Source organism: Centroberyx gerrardi, chromosome 18 (assembly GCF_048128805.1).
Source record: "Centroberyx gerrardi isolate f3 chromosome 18, fCenGer3.hap1.cur.20231027, whole genome shotgun sequence".
Lineage (NCBI taxonomy): Eukaryota > Metazoa > Chordata > Actinopteri > Beryciformes > Berycidae > Centroberyx > Centroberyx gerrardi.
Window position 1 is genome coordinate 7,540,954 of NC_136014.1, and position 22,106 is coordinate 7,563,059.

The 22,106-nt window shown below is 41.5% G+C and overlaps 1 protein-coding gene across 1 annotated transcript in view; it reads right to left on the reverse strand.

Moving 5' to 3' along the window:
• The window catches only part of LOC139917769 (disks large-associated protein 2-like), a 106,212-nt gene that overhangs the window by 57,846 nt on the left and 26,260 nt on the right, over positions 1 to 22,106 (reverse strand). The window lies entirely within an intron of this gene.

Consider the following 22,106-nt stretch of genomic DNA (forward strand, 5'->3'; position numbering starts at 1 on the left):
TCGCCACTCGTTTCAGTTTCGTAGAACTGATGAAGTCTCTCGGATGAGTTCATACTACTCTTGAAGTCCAATAGATTTTATTTCTATTTTCTCAAATAACTTACTACCTGGATGACTGAAATGAATCTACACACACACATTCCATGCTAATGTAGCCAAAATACCCCCGACCCTGTGCTGTGTCTTCCCTGTTCCGCTCTAAGCATTTTATATGGAAAAAACCCTCCATCTGAGGAACCAAACGCAGTCTGAACTCCTCCCACCCAACCCTGTAAAAACCCCTTTGGGTCCTTGAAGATGATGAAAGTAGGCAAGCCTTATTATTATAGCCTTTCCATAATATCTGCTCATTGGTGCTGTCAATTAGCAGTACATCATTTCTGATTGTGTTACCCATGAACATTGAGATGTGGCACATGTTTAGTCTACAACATTGTGCAGTACAGTACTACAGTATGGGAGTATGAACCTTTGCTCCCTCTAGGTAATAGTGTGGCCACTATAATCTGTAACAAATGCACAACGGAGCAGTCCACTTCCAGTGGTGAGGCTTTCAGGACAAGGTCCCCATCCATGAAACACAGGAGTTTCATAATTAGTATCTGGGGGCTGCTTTGTGCGCCAACGGAACCAGTTCTGTGTGCCTGCATAATATCCATTGGCAATCCTTTGAAACTCGGAAATCAGCAAGCTTTAGCCTCTTTGGAGCCTTCTGGTAGTCTGAATATACACAAATGATCCATCCCAGATCTGTCCTCAATTCTCCTTTCCAGATTTATTGAGGCTGGCTCTGCTGGTCTTTGTGACTTTGACCGGTATGTCCAAAAAAAAAAAAACCTCTGCAATTTATTAAATTTCCATCCTGCAGCATTCTGTGTTGGTTTCCATGTTATTAATTTTGAAGTTCAACAGCAAAAATCTTCCTTTGAACTTCTTCTCAACGTGAGCAAAATGCTTTAATGAGGCTTCATCAGTGAATTTGAGTGATGCAGTGGTTTTAGGATCAACCAGCTCTGATGCTGCTTTCTGTCTTCCCTGCATCATTTTGGTAAAAGTTGCTTAGTAGTACCTGGACTCACATTAAAAATTAGAAATAGATATCAAATTAAAGAGGTAAAAAAATAGCATGATCACTAGTTCAGGAGAACTAGTTCTAGCATACAGATACACTAGATTATGGTGCCATATTTATGAGTTTACATGACACTATGTCTCTGTCGAATTGTAATATCACTTCTGAATCCATTAGATTACTTGAATTCAGAAATGTAAATGTAATGTGTCCTGTTACTTAAGGATTACTTTGCCTCAAAATGTTAAATTATTTCAGAGTGTGTAAAATGATGTTTGCCTATAACATCTATCTAATGATCAGAATTATTTTTCTCATTAAACATAGTCTGAGAAATCCAACGAGTAATGGACTACTTTTTTTGAATCTGATAACTGACCAAGTGTAACTGATTACAGTTGTCACGGTGGGTAATCAGATTACTCTAATCCCATTAGATGTAATCCGTTACTCCCCGGCCCTGATCAGGAGAAGCTCATCATTGTTTAGGCTTTAACAGGATTGAAAAAGTTCCCTCTCTTTTCCTCTTCTTTCTCTCCAAGCTTCTTACCTTTCCATTTTCATATCACACACACACACACACACACACGAACCTTGATCATGATTTTTACTTTTCTGAGGCCTATCAGGACATAAGCAGGCATCTGAACTAGAAAGGACTTTCCAACATAATGTGTTAGAATGAGCAACAAAAGCATCTGGCGCCATGCTTTGCCTCCCACCTAACAATTGCAGTCTACATCTTACCAGTATGTGATAAAGGCTGCAAGGTGCAGAGAGACAATGGTGAGGCGCCTTGAGTGTCTGTCACTCCCCTGTAATTAATTAGTTTAAGTTCTCTGCAGCAGGAAACCCCAGTCATGAACAGAGCACATCCTCTTACATAATGTTTGGGATCTCTGATCTCACACACTGTTTCAAAGGAGCCAGAAATAAAATGCACAGTTGTCATGGCAACCACTGCTGAAAACCCGGGAAAATGTAATAGGATTTTCAAGGCTGTTTAGGGTGGATCCTGGTCTTCAACAAAAAAAAAAAAAAAAAAATACATGTGTAATGTGATACACACACTTGAGCTTGATTGGTCATATGAGCTATTGTGTTTGGTGCACCGTTGCAAACAGTGCCGCATTTTGCAGAGTTCAAATGAATTATGAATTTAAGTCTGAGCTCGAAGACATAAATATGAGCCATGGATAGCTGTCCACTGAAACATTACATCAATAGAGTAGAGTGCAATTTTGTTAGCTGTTTTCATTCATTAATCCAACCAGGACCTGACTGCCAGTGTGATTATCACATTAAACATGTCCTATAATACGGCTTGCACAGTTTGCAGTGTCTCTCAGAGGGATAACCAGGCTGGACCTCCATTTTAAATTAATACACATGAGCGATAAATCAACACTGGAGAATCACTGACCCTGAAAATCCACCATCAATGGTAGAGGTTTACACTGTGCTGCAGGTTTTCACCAAGTTATTGTTGGAACATCGGTGGGTGGAAGTATTTCTTGTTTTGGTTTGATGTATGCCTTTGCCTCACTTCAAATTTTGGTTTTAGTGCAGGGGAGAACATTAATAACTGCTATTACTGCTTAGAGGGTGTACTCAGCTACATCATATCATTCATTTTCACATTTGACTTCTGCACTTCTTTTAGCAGTGGTGGTAAATTTAAATCTGTGCTGGACCCCCACTGCTGCCATTTATAGGTTAACACAAAACATTGCGGGTGATTAGGTGCAGCAGTAGATGGGTGTTTGCAAGGCTTGAATAGAGCAATTACTGTACAGTTTATACAGTACCATGCCTTCCCTCTCTTTATCTCATTTCCACCATCACATCTCTCTCTTGTCTCTCCAAGTCCTCTCTCACTATCTCTCTAATTCAGCGCAGTGAAGTAGATGACATGGACTGGTTGCCAAGGCAACAAAACGTGTCAAATTAAGACTAACAATAGTAATGTATGCACAGAGAGCAACTGTATGTACATACACAAGACATGTAATGTATGTACAGTATGGTATAGTACCTACATACAAACAATAATGAGGTCATCAGACACACACTGTGCCAGTATGTTTGTGGAAACAGTGACATAGACTGCATTCACACCATCCATCGACAAATCATTTAAATGTATTTCTCATGTAAACAACAGCAATAATTGGAGCATGCGTATTGCAAAAGACCAACCAAGACATTTTATGTTCAACATGGATGAGGAATACACACATACTCTATTATCACACAGTCTATTATCTGATTTGGACTAAGCCTTGTAATTGTAGTGAGTCACAATACAGTAAAAAGCCAGATACAGTAATAAGACAGCTCAGCATGCACACATAAAGACAAAGCCAGAAAGTACGCCATAAATAGCTACAAGAAAGGCAATTGAGGCCATTACTAATTAAGCCAAAAGTTTACCCTGGTTTGCTATACTGTATAGTCAGTGGCAAAAATATTAGGGCTGTTCTGTGAAAACGGTTCTGTTTGCAGTGTACTCCAGAAAAACTGCATTTCGCAAAAGATGAATATCTGGCATATATTGAGCTTAGATGGATTCTGATTTGAAGTTTCTGCATTGAATTTATTATGCATAGCTGCTACTGGGGATGTTAGAACCTTATATACCCAAGTTTTATGGCCAAGAGGTCGGCTACTAAACATGTAATCAAACAATTATTCCTTCCTCTCAGGATGCTGCTTACAGCTTACTTTAACTGTGTAGATTCTGCCTTTGTACTCACTAGTTCAGACTTCCAAAAAAGAATGCCATTTGACAGGACATTTACTTGATCAAATATTTATCTTTCACTATGCAGAACAGAAACCCCCTGTCTACCTGTAGCAGTCATTCCCTGTGCTTGCTTGGATAAATAGTGTGGAATAAGGGCTGTTTAACCCATCCTACAATAGCTGGCCTCTGAAACCTGCAGGCACTCAGCCCACCATTATGGACATACATTAGTGCTTCCCTATACCCCAGTCTGCACTGTAATTACCACAGTACAACATCATAGCCCAGGATAATCAGGCAGCACCATGGGCGCACAGCACCCCATACACCTGATGTCGCCCACTACACCAGACAATGGGGCATCAGGAGGACGGGATCACAGAGACATGAAAAACAGGCATTTAGAGGCAGTAGAGAGGGGCAACACTGACAGCTAAAAGACAGGGGTTAATATGGATAACATTGTGAAATGTAAGGACATATACTATGAGAAACACTGTTGGAAATCCTTTTAAAGCTACAATATGCATGTTGCCCGCCCTCCTCCCCCTCAGGTCCCACCCCAACACTTGTCACTCATCTTGATGATCTGTCTACCTTGAAACAGCATCTAGCCTGAGGCTGAGGCAACCGGCGTCCGTAAAGCCACCTCAGGCGTTGAAGAAGCAGATGTTGAACGCAGCCGATCTGCAATAAAAAAAAACAATGCTGATGTTCACTGTGTTTTTAAACGAGTCTTGTCTGTTGTATGTTTAACTTCGCTGTACTTTCTTTTCTTACTGCTTTCTGCTGCTGTTGCTGTGACTTCTCTGCTCTGTGTTATAGGCCACTTTCATGATACTCTATTAACCACAAATTATTTTTCACTCCACAGGGAGGTCAGATGTCAAGGTCATTTACAGAACAACACCTCTGGAGCTGGTAGGGATTCAGTGTCTTGCTCAAGGACACTTCAGCAGATGATTACTATCACAGAGGCTTTACCCTAGTCTTCTAGTCTCATTAACTCACTACGCCATTTGTTTTCTCTCTGGATTTGTGCAGACAGTTTTTCTGTTTTGAGCTCCCTCAAAATAGAAACAAACTTTTGGGCAGTACTAGATGCTACTGGGTCTTTGGAGCCTCTTTAGCCCTTTAATTGTGAACTTCTTTAATTTTCCTGTAATTGGTTGTTCAAGCAACTCTTGCTCCTTCCCCTATGGAGCGACATTTTTTTAATTTGGCAAACATAACAAGTGTAGTACAGCATAGATGTTACAAATTCGGCAATCATGTATCGCTGCACGATGAAACTGTAAAGGACTCGTGAATATTATGAAATTCGTAGTGCACTTTCTTAGAAGATACAAGACATCTGTTTGCTCCCGCAGAGTAGTGTCTATAAACAGTAATTTGTGTATCATTGTCAGCCTGATCTGCATTTTCTCTCTGCAACCACCCCAGGATCCTGATTACATTAACTCTCTTGAGGTGGTTTGATTACCCCATAATCAGCTGTTTAGAGACTAATCTCACAAGGCAGATTGGTCTCTCCAGCTATCAACCAATTCATTTCAAGGAGAGTCAATTTGACATAAATCATTTGGGAGACAGAAGGGACAAAATAAACTACCAGGAAGATGCTAAAATGTTTTTACTTTTTTAATCAATCACTGAGCAGAGGTAGGTTATGGGTGTAGTGTAATTACCTATTACCATACGATTGCACCTTCTCAGCTGAATACAGCCCCTTAAGTTACTTTGGGGGTAAAAGTAATGGGCTTCTAATGCTAACAGTGTCTCTTTATGCCTGTTAGCATAAAGTCATCATTTCTAACCATTTTACAGCATGTAGACAAGAGAAAACCAAAATGTTAAAGACATCATGGCTGACGACATGGCTAACAGAAATGTAAAATAGATGATAAAAATAATTTTCCAACAATCAAATCTGTGGTTTGGTATGGAGTGTGTACTGGGTGGTAGCCTTGCCTCTATTTATCCACATGTTGAATACAAAGGTCAAGGTGAAGAGAGCTGCAGGGAGGAGTTGGGGCAACAACCAGCAGTGGTAATGGGGAAGGAAAACACTCCCTCAGTATGAAACTTTCTTTGAGCTAGATGATTTTGTGAGAAACTTCTTTATAAAGCACATGAAAGAAAATTCAGATTACTTTTCTTAATTTTGCACCACTAACTGAAACTCAGAAGTGTAGACCAAAAATGTGTACTAAGAACAAAAATGCTAGTATGCAAAATTTTCATAGTACACCATTTTGAAAATGCCTCCTTGAACTGTACTCCTTGTACTATACTGTAAGGAGCTAGTAGTGGCTCTCCAAGCAGAGCAAGAGGCCACTGACACATGTCACCGTCCAGGGCGAGGATGTGGAGGTGGTGCAGTCCTTTAAGTTCAGGGGGGGTTCGAATCAACAACAACTTGGACTAGCCTGACAACACAAACGCACTCTACAAGATCGGACAGAGCAGACTCTGCCTGCTGGAGCCGGCTCATGTCATCCAATATTTGCGAAAGACTGCACCGCATCTTCTACCAATCCATAGTGGCCAGTGCGCCGTTCTTTGCTGCCGTGTGCGGGGGAGGTGACACCGAGGCAGGGGATGCCGGCAGGCTCAACAAACTGGTAAAAAAAAAGGCTAGCTGTGTCATAGGGCTGAGACTGGATACCCTGCAGGCAGCAGCAGAGGGGAGGATGAGATCCAAACTGAGCTCCATCTTGGACGATATGCCTCCCACTCTCTCTACGATGAGCCGATGCAGCTGCGGAGCACCTTTACCCTCTGGCTCATCCGCCTGAGGTGAACCGTGGAGTGTTTCAAGCACTTATTCGCTTCTTCCCACAGCAGCCCCAGCCTCAGTCAACTAGGAGGGTGCCGAAGTCTGGTCGCCTGCACGTCTCCGTGAACTAACCCGCCCGGCCCGTTTTCTCTTCTCCTGTGCTCTAGAGTCGTCTGCACATCTAGCCTGCTTGACACAATCTGATCTCCATTCTTGCACTTGCACATATTCCTGTGCGTATTTCTCTATATGAGCCAGCACTTCTAAACATATTCCTGTACATGTCTTTCCCATCTGTAAATCTGATTTGATGATGTGAATAGCTAATAATGCACATTTGCACGTGTACATTTTAATTTAGGACTGACTACATAATCTGATCCAATTGTGGTGTGAGAGGATAGCTGAAGACGGAGGCAAGAAAAAGAAAGAAGACACGTGGAGTCAGAGAGATTGATGGACAACGGAAGAAAGAGAATTAAGCTCCGAAAAAGGCTTTTGAGAAAAGTAAGCTAGCCTATGTTTCCATTTTTAGGGTGAAGGGGAACATTTGAGGAGATTACATTTACAGTTGAGAAGATTATATGCAGCCACGGTTTGAATGCGAACAAAGCTGTGCGACATTTGAATGATACAGCCATCCATGAAAGAGAAGAGTCAAAATTCACAAACTTTTTCATAAAGATATATTGATGTTGTAGCTGAAATAAAAGAAAAAAAATAAATAAATCCAACGGGTCATTTGATGTTTTTACAGGTCACAATGATGATAAGGATTGATTTCTACATGGGATTTTTAAAGTGCAAATATAAACTCTAGATTTGCAAATCCTCCCTGTTGGCTCACATTGCAAGTCCATGAAACATTGATGAGAGCCATCCTGTATCATGGCTTATGCAACAGCTATTGTGGCGCAAGATCAACAGGCAATTTCCTCTCTACCCTAGATTTGCTCCTGTCAGCACCTGATGCAGCCTGTAAACGGGTTATTCCTGAGAAAGAAAAGCACACACTCGGGGGGGAGAGATTAGGGCCAGTGGGGGAGAGAGGAAAGAGAAAAAAAAAAAACGGGAAAGCCTCTCTGCTCTCTCTGCTCTCTGGGAGACCAGTGTGCTGCTGCTGCTGCTGCTAAGTTAAAGCTGTTCTGCTATGCTACAGTCAGCGCCTGGCCAGCTTCTCCCAAGATGGTTGCATAACTTGGAATAAATGAGTCCTTCCTCCTCCACACCAATGCACAGCCAGCTAATGCCATAGGGAAGAGGAGAGCAACAGGCAGCCAAACTGTAGCACATGAATCACACCGTTAAAAAAATAACATCCCGAGACGTTTCATCGACCACTGTGGGGCAATAACATCCTTTCTTAATCAATGGTTATTACTCGCCTGGTTTCTTTCCAAGCCCTGACCTCTAAAATCAAAGGTTGACCTAAAACATTTGGTGTCAAAGACAAACCACCATCCACAATTTTTGATGAGTGTTAAAAGCAATGCCGATCCAAGTGGGAACTAATAAAAAGGTCACTTGGAAACCAAACCAAACTAAGCCAGTTAAGAAGTTTTCAAAGACACCATATTGGTTCCCATTAATTCTGTCAAAATTGACCAAAAAAAACACAAAAAAAAACAGGGAGTTTTTCAGTAATAGGCAACTGGCTGGCAAAAACAAGCAGGCAGCTGAACTGTGAAGAACCAAAATTGCCGGAGCAGCAACTCTCCAACTGAAGCACTGGCCAGGAGGTTTTTACTGTATCTCAATTTAAAGTATTTGACACTTCACTTAACAAGATGGCTTCAGCAGGGAGCACCAAATCTGGTAAGAAACCAACTTCAAAGAAGAAAGCCGGGGTTAGGGAGAGGGTTACTGCCCCATGAACTCAACAGAATAAAATAGGATCTATAACAATGGAAAAGTGAAATACCAATGCATGGTGGTTAGGGAGACTCCAAGGGTGCTTCCATACTTGCCTTGTTTGGTGCTGTTGAACTGAACCCTGGAGCATTTTGTAACAATTTTTCCCAGTAAATGGCGGACCTGCAAGATCGCATGACTTTGCTTTTTGTATGGTTTGTTTGCCAACTGGCACCATATATACAATTTCACTTCTGATTCAAACTAATTAACTATAGGTGGAAAGATGGCCATGTAGCCCGTGTAGCATAAACATTCTTGGCTATGTTTACATACACAGAGGAACCCAGCTACTGGCCATACTCCAGTTAAGGCCTTCTTCGAGTTAAGCTGTTTACATGAACCTTTGATACCCTGCGATTGAGTCTATCTGTTTCCATGAATAAACCAATTAGCAGAATAGTCCTGTCTACCTGAGGTGTCCTGCCCACAGATAGAACAGTCTGCCAGTAAAAAATTATGAAAAGATTCGGCCGCCTGCTACCCCCTCCGTCTTTGACAGAGCAATAGCATTCATTCTTTGATTTGTTTTCTTGACTTATTCCTATTCAGGGTCACAGCGGTCTGGAGCCTATCCCAACGTGCATTGGGCATAAGGCAGGGGAAACAACCTGGACAGATTGCCTGTCCATCACAGGGCTAACACAGATCAACCACCAATCACTCACATTCATACCTATGGGCAATTTAGAGTCTCCAATCCACTTGAGTTGCATGTCTTTGGACTGTGAGAGGAAACCAGTGCACCCAGTAGAACATGCAAACTCTTCTTGCTGTAAGGCGACACAGTGTTAACCACTGATCCATGGTGCCACCCTAAGTAAGAGCAGGTTACTTCTAAGACAGGGGAAAGAAATGATGATCCCAGATCCCAGTAGTAACAGTAAGTACTGCTCGTTGCCATGCTTATTGGTGATGTCAAAATAGAACCCTGTGTCTGATTTTGCGCAGATGATGAAAACCAAAAGTGAAAGCAGTGAGATGGTAGAGGGTTTCTCATGAGTTTACTGGGGTTATTCCAACCAAGTTATGACGTTTACATGGACCGAAAACCAGGTTACTTTAATAACTGTGTTAGGAAGGAAATTTTCCATGTAGAGTATGCAAGTGTAGCTCTTGAAGCATGTCAAACCCTGTCAAATGAGTCAAAGAAATCCTTCATTCCTCCCTTCCTTCCGACACATCTATTATTTCTTTGATTCTCCAATCTGTGAGATCTGTGTCATTTTGGTGACACCTTTGGCGCTCATTGCTGTGGTGTTTCTGGACTGCACTGCCCAGAGATCACCTGTCAATCAAACAGTGTGTCCAGTACTGTTCCTTGGATTTTGTGTTGATTAAGTTTGAGTGTCTGTAGGTGGCGCTCTTTTCTTTGTCTGTTCAGCCATGGTGGCTATCACTGTTATTTATTCCAAACAAAATGCTGCTGCCAGAGACATAAAACGCATCACTTCCTGTGTGCCAGAGGATTTTTCTCAGCAAATGTAAAAGCTTTCATGAACTGGGTGCGGGTTGATTCTCTATTGTGTTATATCATTTAGTGACAGAGAGGAGCAAAATGGATATTTATTTACGGGAAAATGTTGTGGATTATTACTTTAAATGGAGGCATTGTCACTGCAGCAGCACTGCAGACAACAGGAAGGAGACAGATCTATTATAGTAACGTGTTTGTGCTCGTATGCACAGGGAGGGTAGTGAATATTATATAAGTGGAAAGAGTGGTAGACCCTGCAACTGAGACAAAACCATATTGAATAGGATGTAGCTTTGCAGCAGAAAGCTGCATTTCACCTTTTGATTTCCGCCCACTCCCTCCCACTGCTGCTGCTCTCTCCTCGGCAGGCAGACACTGGCTGATGTTGTAGTGATGCCACACACCCTGGACACTGCCTCAGTCTCTTTTCTACGCCCTTCAGCGAAGGAAACGCCAAATAGGGAGCTTCTAGTCCATCACTGCTCGCTGCGCGGCGGCCTCCAAAGCCTCCCACACTACTAACATTTAACACAAAGAGCTCCGGTCCTCATAGAGCTGTAACATACCCATCCTTAAGCGCACGTGTGTGAGTATGCGTGTATACATGCGTGGATCTGTATGCATGCGTGTAATCTGGTTATGATAATGAAGATGAGAGTGGGATGTGGAATGGAAGAGCGTTCAGAGCAAAGGAAATATGGATAACCTTTGGGTCTGAAATAGCCATAAAGGCCTCAAGAGCTCAGGTGAGATGTAGTGGCAACGCTCCTCTTTCTGTCTCTGAGTTCCACTTTAAGTCTAATCAGGTATGACACAGCAAACCAACCATTTGAGATGACGAGAAATGTTGTAATCGCTTTTCCATCGAGCCTGGTTCTTTTCAGCAAGGACTTATCCTACCACTGCTGCGGTTTCCAGCGATACATAATGAACTCTGACTTCAAAATACTGCACAATAACTGGCATATTTTCAAAGACTTTCCCAATATCAACTACTGACACAGGGAGGAACTGCAGGTACATCAATGTATTTGCATCAAATGATATTCCACACAATGGAAAGAAAAAGGGAAACAGGTGTGGGAGGCTTAAGTTTGGCAAGCTTGCCAACTTGTCTCTGCTCATTCAGGTCTTGTAGCAAATGTTGACACGTCTCCATGGAAACTGCTCATACAGATTGGAGACGTCTCACTTTCTACAGCCTGTGCTAGTCCTGGTTGGAGTAGGATGTTTAACTTAAATTATCCTTATATTATAATATCCTTTTTTATTAAAGCTGCAATATGCAACGTGCCTCTCAGTAAAATAACAACAAATAAATGGGATATATTCTACATTATTAGTCTGTTGCGACCCCCGTTTGCATGAAACTGGCTTTTCAGTGATGTTCGGGATGTTTTGGGGCCTTTTGCTGTGGGTGTGGACAGTGTTGAGCTGAGTTGTGGCTATCAAGTGCAGCGAGAAAAGACCTGTGTTTAGTGAAGCTAAACGTGCAGCAGGCAAGACCCGTTCAAAAACACGGTGAACATCGGTGAAATACAACAACACAGCTCAGGTTCTCAGTCTTGCAGTATTCTCACTCAGTATTGCTATAAAATAGCTGGATGAAATTAACTATGCAACAAATCCTGTTTTTTTCTTGCATTGCTCTTTGTGACACTGCTGCATGCTCAGAAAGAAAAAAAAAAATTCTAAATGAAAGCAAGCTCATCCCAAAACTGTTTTGCAATTCAATGATTGTTACAGTATGAGGAAACAGAATGAACATAAAAGCCATTTCCAGCAAATGTCCTCTACCTGATCTCTGCAACAACTCAAATATCTCAGCACAAGCCAGGATGTCATCCACTCTGTGTTTTGGAGATGCTTAGTTCAGAGTGCCAAAACTATCGCTTTGACCAGATGCTTTGAGTTTCATCACACTGATGGAAAAGTAACCCTCTTATATTGCGCAGTATAGGACTATATCTCATACATAAATCCAGGGTAAGAAAGATTTGTGAAAGAAAGATATGTGAAAAGTGTCCTGCATTCCGACATGCAATGACATAAGTGAAACATCCCCAACAAGCCTGACCCTTTCACTTTCATACTAGTAGCGACATCATCACTGACAATGATGGACAGCTTTAAACAAGCAAAGTCATCCAGTCTCAGCCCACACATGAGAAACACTGAGACAAAGTGGCACCAAAACAATTAAAAAAATCAGCATGAATTTGATGTTTTCTGACTGTTATGGCAAGTTGTTGCATCATCAGTAAGTATTGTAACATCAGTTGAAAAAATGTTTCTTCACCCCTTACAATATAATAACTAGCAGTTAATGTAATAACGTATTATATTAGCATGAAATACATTATTACAATATCAGTCTGAAGATGTTGTTACAGTATCCGGCAACTTAATACATTAATTTAGCAGGACATTTTATTACATTTTGACAAGCTATTGCATTTTCCTGCAGTTATTACATTATCAGTTGCTGCACTCCAAAATGAGAATGAGATCGCCCTTGGCAAGATTGTGCTTTTGTAGTAAAATGTATTTCACCATAAAAAAAAGCACTCCTACCTATATGGCTTATGAAACAGCTGCTAAGTAGTTGTTACCATGGAACTAGTTAACCATCTTTCAAGCGTTCTCCTTTTTTATTTATGTACACTACAATGAAGAAAGCTTTTCTTATTGCACACAGGCATTAGCAACTATTGCACAGAAGCCATAATACACAGGAGGGTATTTTACTGAGATTAAGGAAACTGCAACTGTCATGCGGCAAGGTACAAAGCACTTCCACAGAACATCCCCTCAAATATTCATGCTGTAATAATAATGCAGAGACTGTGCGTACGCCGGAGTCAGGTGTTTGCTTCCAAATGTAAACACTCAAGATACTGTAATGCGCTTTGGATAAAAGTGTCCTGCAGATGGCATAATATTTATCTGTGGGAATATTGTCTTGAAGAAAACACACACCAATTTAAAGCTTTTGAATTGCTCTGACACACGTCATTTGGCATCACCAATCGCATTAAACAAAATGCTTACTAGAGTGATTCAAAATGGCCACAGCAAAATGGCTCCAGATGGGGGCTGTGACATCAAGCAAAAAGCAAGAAACTGCCATACTGAATATCCCACATAAATTGTTTTCTTTTTCTCGCCACGTATCTATTGATTGTGCAGTGAGCAGCTGTTTCATCCTACTGGTAGTACGTAAAGTAACATGACCTTAGGAATGGCCATTTTTTCGAGCCATCCATAAATAAGCAGTCAGAGCCGGGGGCCTTCGCTGTCAAGGAAACACACCACTTCTCTTGATATGTCAATTTGCCATTTCTGATCCATACGTATATTATTTTCAGCTCCTAAATGTATTCAGCCATGTAGTTTATTATGATTTTCATCTTGCTGTTCCATGATGTCTGCAGGTGATGCGCCGTGGAAAGCACACAACATTTTAATGGCCTATTTGTTGCATGCTCTTTAGTAGGGGCTTCCAGGCAGTCGTAAACGCCGAGCACTTTGAGGACAATGATGGATGATGCAAATTGAAAAATGTTTTTCCTCTTTCCTGGCTGCCAACATGTTCTGTCATGGTTTTCTGGAAAGGGATTCCACATGTGGGAATTAAGAGGTGCACCACTCTCTTAATTAGGCTGTTTTGTCATGTACTGCTCCATCTGTCTTGCACCCACTGCAGCACAGAGAGAGAGAGAGAGAGAGAGACAGACAGAGAGAGACAGAGACAGAGAGACAGAGCGAGGGGGGAAAGAGGGAGAGAGGGAGGGGACCACTCCTCCTCAATACCTGTACAGCTTGCACCGGATTATCAAAGAGCCAGTTGGAAAAACCGAGCTTTAATGATGGCTAACCAAACGCGAAACGCATGAAATATAGAGGACGGGCCCTCCCCCTGATGGCTGTGCTGAAGACAGATTAAAAGATACTGCTCGCTGCTCGAGCAGGCGCAGAGGGAGCGCTGCTAGGAGAGGAGTCTTACAACAGGCTATAAAAAGAAGGCAATACTTGGCAGCAGACCTAAACAGCAGGGCTGACCCACCCAGCAATGTTTGTTAAGGCGCACGATGGAAAAAGGGGGGGCTAGTGAAATTTAAAATCGATACATGGGGAGAAAAGACCATTTGCACCATTTCCAAGAGAATAAGAATGAGGTCTAACTGTATTACCATAATGTCTGGAGGTTTAAGTAAAACAGCGCTCGTAGAGGGGACAGATAGTTCCAACAAACATGCTCTATCAAATTCATTTATGTGGGCTTAAGTATGGCGAGTGGCGATGATCGTGGTCAATAAGACCCCTGCCTGTTTCCAAGGTCAGGGAGAAACCCCTTCACTCAGTCCATTTGTGCTTTGGTGCGTAAAAGTGGAATATCATATATAAAATAGAGAAATGTCTGCACTCAAACTAGTAATCATTGTATTTTATTCAGAATAAATAAAAAAGGTCATGTCAAGAGGCTGCTGAGATGTCCAGCACAGGACAGGTCACACTATTAGTCCAATACTCAAGAACTGGTAGAACAGAGGCTTGTTGCTGTGGCAACCTCCTTTCTATCGCCACAGAGACGAAAGGCTGCATTGTGAAGCCAAACACAATTACAAAAAAGACACGATTTTATATAAACTTAAAGTGTAAGGTAAAATAAGGAATAACGTGTGAAACAAAGTTTACAGCTAAGTTATAATCTAACAAGCTGTGACCACTATTCTGAAATTTAAAGAAAAGTGCCAACTCATTCGCTCAGATAACTCATTCGCTCTGATCAGATTTTGATGAAACTTTGGGGGAAATAATGCATCTTGCCACTAGATTCTGGCATTTTCATAATAACACTGATTGGCCCAAGGGGGCTCTGCAATTACAGGTCAAAACAAGGTGACATATTTGTTACCAATTGGCCCAGTAGGTGCCAGAAGGGATGACATGTTTACTGTTGCCTTGTTTTTAATCCCTTAGTCACATTGTGGGGAAAAGTTTTTGTTTTCACAACTCAGTCAATAGGGAAGCTGTTTTATTGCCACTGTTAGCATTCCTCACTGAGACAAATCGCATAAATCGCATAAAATTCCAAATGTCCCTTTAAATTCACTGCAACATACCCACTATACATCGAAGCTTTGAGTCTTCCTACAGTTCACGTTTTGCTTTCCAGCCCATCTCTTATTTTCAGGTGCTGCCTCCTTCCATGTTCTGATACTGTATTGATATTGTGAACAGATAACAATGCACATGCGTCTTTGCACACTGCCATTTCTTCTGTACAAATGGTTCCTCCATTCTGGAGTTTTTGTAAAGGGGACAGCTGCTGATGCACATTCTGTACATGTGCCATCGGCATCCGTACAGTGAATATATTTGATAAGGTGTATAGTTTTTAGCCCCGCGACAGCAGGGCCAGTTAAATCAGATGTGTTTACAACAGGACAGTATTGGTTAGCTGCTAACTAGCAAGCTGACATCTAAACACAAAATCAGTGGGGAAATTATCAGTTCCCAGTCAAAACCAGCACAGAAATTAATGTCTACTAAATTTTTTTGAGATGGCAACAAGCTGAGCTGAGGACCTCCAATATGGCCACCGGAGGGTGCATTGCATCACCTGAAAGCCCTTATTTGATAGTTCACAGTGGAGAGAGACAGGAAGAATTAGGATAGAGAGAGGGGATGGCATGCGACAAAGGTCCTGGATTCGAACCCAGGATGTTGTCCTTACATGGTATGCACCTTAGCCAACCCATCTTATTTTTTCTCATCGGTGCTCTGTGTGAGTCGCAGCAGTGCTGTGCTGTGTCGCCACACCGCTCTGTCTGTCACTCTGCTGCCGGCGAGAAGACGGTTCAGACTGTCAGGGAGCTGGCCGAGTGGAACCCGCAACCACTAGGTCCCAGGATTCATTACAGATGCTGTGCTGTGACCTTCACTGCGCACGCACTTGTACATGCGCGCGCACACACACACACACAGTAAACACGCAAACAAATCAACACGCACGTCACATGTGTCCCTATGGTGCTGCTCTGACAGAGGAGGTGAAGCAGCCGAGATCTGGGGCAGCCATATAGGCGTACAGCTCACCTGGATCACAGACAAACAGACTATACAGCGAGAGACGACACAGACGCCATCTGCTCGTGAAAATACATAAATTCAGTGTCAGCGGCTCTGTTACACCTGTTCAAACAGACCCTTATCAAGATCATACTTGGCTTTTCAACTCACAGGTAGAAAAAAATCCTAGTGACACCCACTACAGCCAGGAAAATCTGTGACACCAAATGTAAGGACATTTCATTACTATTCAAATCTCAGGCAATAATAATAATACAAGTAGATTCATAGATGACACATCTCGCCGTCTCGGTAACCTGCACCAGCTCCTGGGCTCTGGATGCAAACTGTGCCGAGCAGCCAGAAGCAGGAAAAAAATTATTTGTCGTTTGCTGTTGGTCTATTAATTTATTTAGTCTGTTAAATTATTCACGCATCCATTCATTGATTGGTTAATTTATTCATTCACATTTGCTGTGGGCATGAGATATGAGCCCAGCAGTGCAGTCAAATGCAGCTACACACACTAAACCCACTTTCTTTTCTGGGTATTTACAGTATACTCACCTATCAGGCCTAAAAGTTGGATTGCGGTATACCTGATATCTCAGCTACCATTATATCACTGGATGTCCATTTCTATGCAATGCTTAGCCTCAGTGCGTACAGCCTGCCAGTAGAGAATCTTATTTATTGATTGGCGGTGTCTTCTTAGAAAAGGGTAGGAGATAAATATGCATTCTCTGTATGAGGCAGAGCACAAAGTCAGCAGGGCATTAATTACATTTACCTGGGATTTAAGTAAAAGTGCTACAGTGCATAACCCACTTAAAGTGGTAATTGATTTTGTCTCTATCTTTGGCGCTATGCGGTCATTGCTGGTGTTTTTGCACTGCACCTCCCAGTCAACAAACAGTCTGTCCAGTACTGTGACGTCTTTCTCCGTGGATTTTCTGTTGATGGAGTTTGAGTTTCTTTTCTTTGTCTGTTCAGCCATGGTGGCTATCACTGTTCATGCTAACTACCCAGTTCTTCTTCTATTTATTCTAAACAAACCGCTGTTGCTGCAGCCAGAAACATAAAACGCATCACTTCCTGTGCGCCAGAGGATTTTTCTCAGTAAAGACCTATCAGACACTGGGTGTTTAGAACAATAAATGGAAAAGCTTTCATGAACTGGATATTGGTTGACTCACTAAAAAAGTGGCAAAACAGAAATTCTATTATATGAAAATGTCACTGATTATTATTTGAATGCAAAAATCGAATAAAATAAAAAAGAATTGGCTTATTCCTATGATCTTAGACAGACCAATGCATATGTGTGAACATGACCGCCTCTAAAAAAATGCCCAAAGCTAAACAAAATAGAGAAACAAGATTCTAATCTGTTATGTCATTGAGACAATGACGTTTTATAGCTGGGGTCCCAACCTGCCTGTGGCCATTTCCAGAAACGGTAAAGCAGTGGAAATCCCCTCTGGACTTGCTCTCTGTTACTACAGCAACACTTGCATAACTGACAGTGTGGCAGCCTTAAATCTTCAGCGCTGTCCATTCCACTTGAAGGAGCAGACAGCTGTTAACAACACTGAGAGCTCCCTTGTCAAGCTTACTGCATTACATGATTACACGGTACATGTTCACTTCTTCTGCCGTGCCAATGTAAAAGAGCGTGGTATATGAGTCGATACTGTGGAGTGTTTTACCGTGCGGGTTTAAGGAATAACGTCATTGTCTTTATGGACATGGTATTCTCACCAAATGTAGTGTTTTTGAGGTATTTATGGTACACTTTTAGATACACTGGAGGCCTATCGAAGTGATAAATCAGCACAGACTTGCAACCAAATGCCTCAACAACTAAAAAAGATTCCAAACAGTTTGTCTAAAGCCCTATTCACACAGGACTAGTATTCATGTAATTAAGGAATTACCCCTCAACCTCTGCGTTTCATGAAAGGCGTTCGCACAGGATAATGGAATGAGTCGTCTATGTGTTCGACAAAACGGATTGGCAACTGTCCAGGGTGTTTCCCTTCCTTCCGCCCAGTGCATGCTGGGATAGGCTCCAGCCCTGTGTGACCCTGAATAGGAATAAGCGGGTATGGAAAAATCAATGAATGAATGAATGAAATCACAGATGCCCCGTGGCCGGATACAACTGTGCAAGGTCAATATTGTACAATTTGTTCCTTCCTGGTTTTGCAAAGCAAAACATGAAGTTTGCACCAAAAATGCATTCAAAACCTTCCTGTATAGATTCCACTATTACCTCCATTTTCCATGACAGGAAGAAGATAGAAATCACGTGTCTAGCAGAATAAGAAGAAAAGGAAATCGCATGCAAAAAACAAATTACGTTCAAGAGTTCAATTTGCATGGGATGAGTATTATCAGGGGACTTCTGTCTTCACTAAAATACGGTAATTTGCACTGGAATTTTGACTTTACAAATTACAGACATGGCAAATTCGCATGGGATTAAAATCAAAGACGATCTATGCTTTTATTACAAATCGCTGGATGTCCCCAATTAATATTAGTCCTGTGCATATAGGACTTAAGATAATAAATTAATTCAAGGAAAGAGTAACGCAGGACTCACGTGTCCAAAACATTGTCCTTTATGTGGGTTATTAAGTACTGTAGGTCAAACAGTTCAGTAATGCAGCACCACAATATCTGGTGAGTGGAAAAGGTTTTGATCTTCATGTGATCAAATTTAGGTAGAAAAATCCAGAGTGAGGGTTCTAATCCAGAGTGTCTCAACAGAAGACGTTCATTCATGAGTGTCTAAATTTTATAATGCAGTATTAAGATTGTTTTTATCCTTTGTGTTTGTGTGTGTGTAATATGACCTTTATTTTTTTTTCTTGTGTGTGTGTGTGTGTGTGTATGTATATGTGTATCAATGTATGTGTACGAATGTATGTACTTATGTGTGTGTATATTTGTGTGTCTTTTTTATGTGTATTGTTTTTAGCCTGTGTCTCGTAACTCTTGATGAGTGGTCCTCAACTTTCTTTTTTTGGGGGTTATTGTGTTTGTTGCTTTGTTTGACTTGTTTGTTGAGAAGTGACACATTAATAAAATTATATCTATCTATCCATCTCAATTTAGCGTCCAAAACTGGTCACAAGTTGTCATGAATTACGTACTCAACTTTGGCTTTAATTCATGTCCAGCTCACATCAGGTTACTCAAATGGATGTCAATATGTTTTCACAGCAGACCAAGTCATCTGGTATGGCATACATCCATTAAGAAGTAGCAGATAGTACAAAACAGAAAGAAAAAAAATTATTCTGGCGGCAGCACAGCACTCATTATTGATTTTTTTTCTTTGCAATCTCTTTCCAGTAAGCTTCCAAAGACAGTGCGTAGATTATTTATTAGCATTATCTATTTGTCATGAACCTATTCCCTGTAGTGTGTGGAATGAAAGCAACAGGAGTGGGAATACCGCGGACGTGACAAATGCACAGAAGAGCTCCTAGAGGGGGGTTTCGCTTTCAATCCTTTGATCATAGCTTTCTTTTCAGTCCGCTACCACTTCTCAAGGCTGTGATGCCGACGATTGTCTCTTCTGTCAGAAAAAAAAAATCCTTTTGTTGGTGTTGTGTGTGTGTGTGTGTGTGTGTGTGTGTGTGTGTGTGTGATGTGCGTGGGGCTGAAGCATATTCATGCGTCTCCTCACGTTGCATTATAGGTGATGACAAGGTGATACTGCAGCTACGCTCCCATGGTGTGATGCTGAGATGCTGGGGAATCCCCCGGATAAGAGCTGCACCACTATGGTGCAGTGGAGTCAACAATCCTTTCACAGGAACACACAGCCTGGGTGACTAAGGCGCATGACATGTATTTTCAATGTTTAGGGTTCAAATCCAGCTATCCTGTCTCCCCTTTGATTTCTGATATTCTCTACTGTGCTATCAAATAAGAAGAGGCAATTGAGCTGCCTACTGTCCCACCATAATCACCATGATATATCTCATATAACCCGTTATGCTAATGAGGCCATTCATTAAGCTAATTAATGCAATAATTCGGAAATATTTCTGTCAACATACTTGTCTTCACGTAACACATGCGTGGTATTAATATGAACTCTGTATCTTAAGGCATTAAGGAGTTAATGCAGTTTCAAGAAAATCTGTTTTTCCTCATTAATGTGCAAATTTATGCAGCAAGCTAATCAGATCATCTACTATATAGGGGGAACCTGTGGTGAAAGTATGAAGTTTTCTATCATGTATTGTTCTTGATTGTGTTCACAAGAATGTGTCAGACACAGACAGACAGACAGACAAGAGACAGACAGATGTCATACCATGTACCACGGTGGTGGGACATTAAAAAAGGCCTAATTGTGCAAAACTCTAGGATTTCTGCCTGGAGTCTACTTCAATTACTGTCTCTTGTGTGGGAGTGAAAATGAACAGACTCCTCCATTCCAACGTTAGACACTGATGCATTAGGGCTTTCATACCCCTCCAATGTGATACCCACATTATGATTTCCACTAGGTCAGCCATGGATTTGCAGTGACATTTAAACACCTGGGGATCATACAGTCGACTCTACTGCATTTCAGCTCTCTGAATCGCTAACAGGGAGCCAGCGATGACTTTCATGAGAGCAGGAGGACATGAGTCGACTCTTCTGGGATTGACTCTCCATCCGTTGCCAAACAGCACCTGAGATTTAATACCACAATATGAAATCACAATTCCAATGATGTTGTGGTCTTTTTTGTCTTGTGCAAATAGTTCACCACGATTAACCTTTATATCGGATATAGCTGGCAGCAACTGAAATCATTATAGGTATCATTTAAGCTGTTGAATGAAATAATGAAGTAATCCACTTTTATTGCTGCATACCCAACTGTGATATATGAGCAATAATTAATAAAATTATTCACAATCCCAGTTGGAAACATGATTTGTGTACATACAGTGGGGACTGACACCTCACAATCACACTAATCTACACAGAATATAACTTACTGCCCTAATATCAGACAACCATGAAACTCAATAAGTCAAACATGTAGTAACTTTATAAAACCATAAAGATTTCATTTGGGCAAATAGCGCAAATCTACAGGGTCTCAGTTAGTGGGGATGGGGCGCTCTTCTCTGTTGCAGCCCCACTTTGTGATCAAAGCTGATAAGATGGGTGTATTTTGACATAAAAATCTCACCTACTGCAGCTTTAAAGTGTTCGTGAGGTACCATGGCATTTTCTTATTCCATTATGACTGAAAATTGTATTAAATCCCCTGATGATAGTTAATCATTATCCCAGTAAACATGTTACCCCGTCACTACATGCTCACATGCTGACCTTAGCTGGCTAGATTCTCATGTTCTGTTTAATGAGATTAATGCCATAGTGTGAGGTTAAAAACCAGTTTAATTACGGAAATAAACAAACAATCTGTAACCTCTTATGCATTATTGATACCGTGCGTATCAGGCTATGAGAGGGGAAACACAGCTTCCATATCAGGGGCATTATCTGCATTTGTTTTGGGCTGAGACATTGCGTGTGCCACACATATTGATTTTACCGCAGGGAAAGTGATTTATCAGAATTACTCGGGGATGCTGGACACCGTGCGCATAAATAATAAGGCGGTGCAGCCCTTGTTTAATTGGATAGACCTCTTCTCTCTGCTTTTGAGACTGCAGATACACATTCATTCACAGACGAGTATGACCATGTGATTCCTCTCCTGCCCTCCCTTCTCTTTCTTTCACTCTTTCTGTCACACACAGTTCAAGTCTAGGGACATACTGATTTGCTAAAACCTGTTAGCGATCAAGAACTCCAGGAATGAAAAGGAATGTAGGGAGAATAAACAAGATGGCTGAGAAAGGACTGAGATTGATGCCATACCTGCAGTATGCAAATAATCCTCACAGGAAAGACAAGGTAGAGGGAGGCAGCAGTGAGAAGAAAGAAGAGCGGCAGAGATAGTCAGTCTAGACGGACACCGTTTCTGACAAAATTGTGCTAGATTCCTTTAGAATGC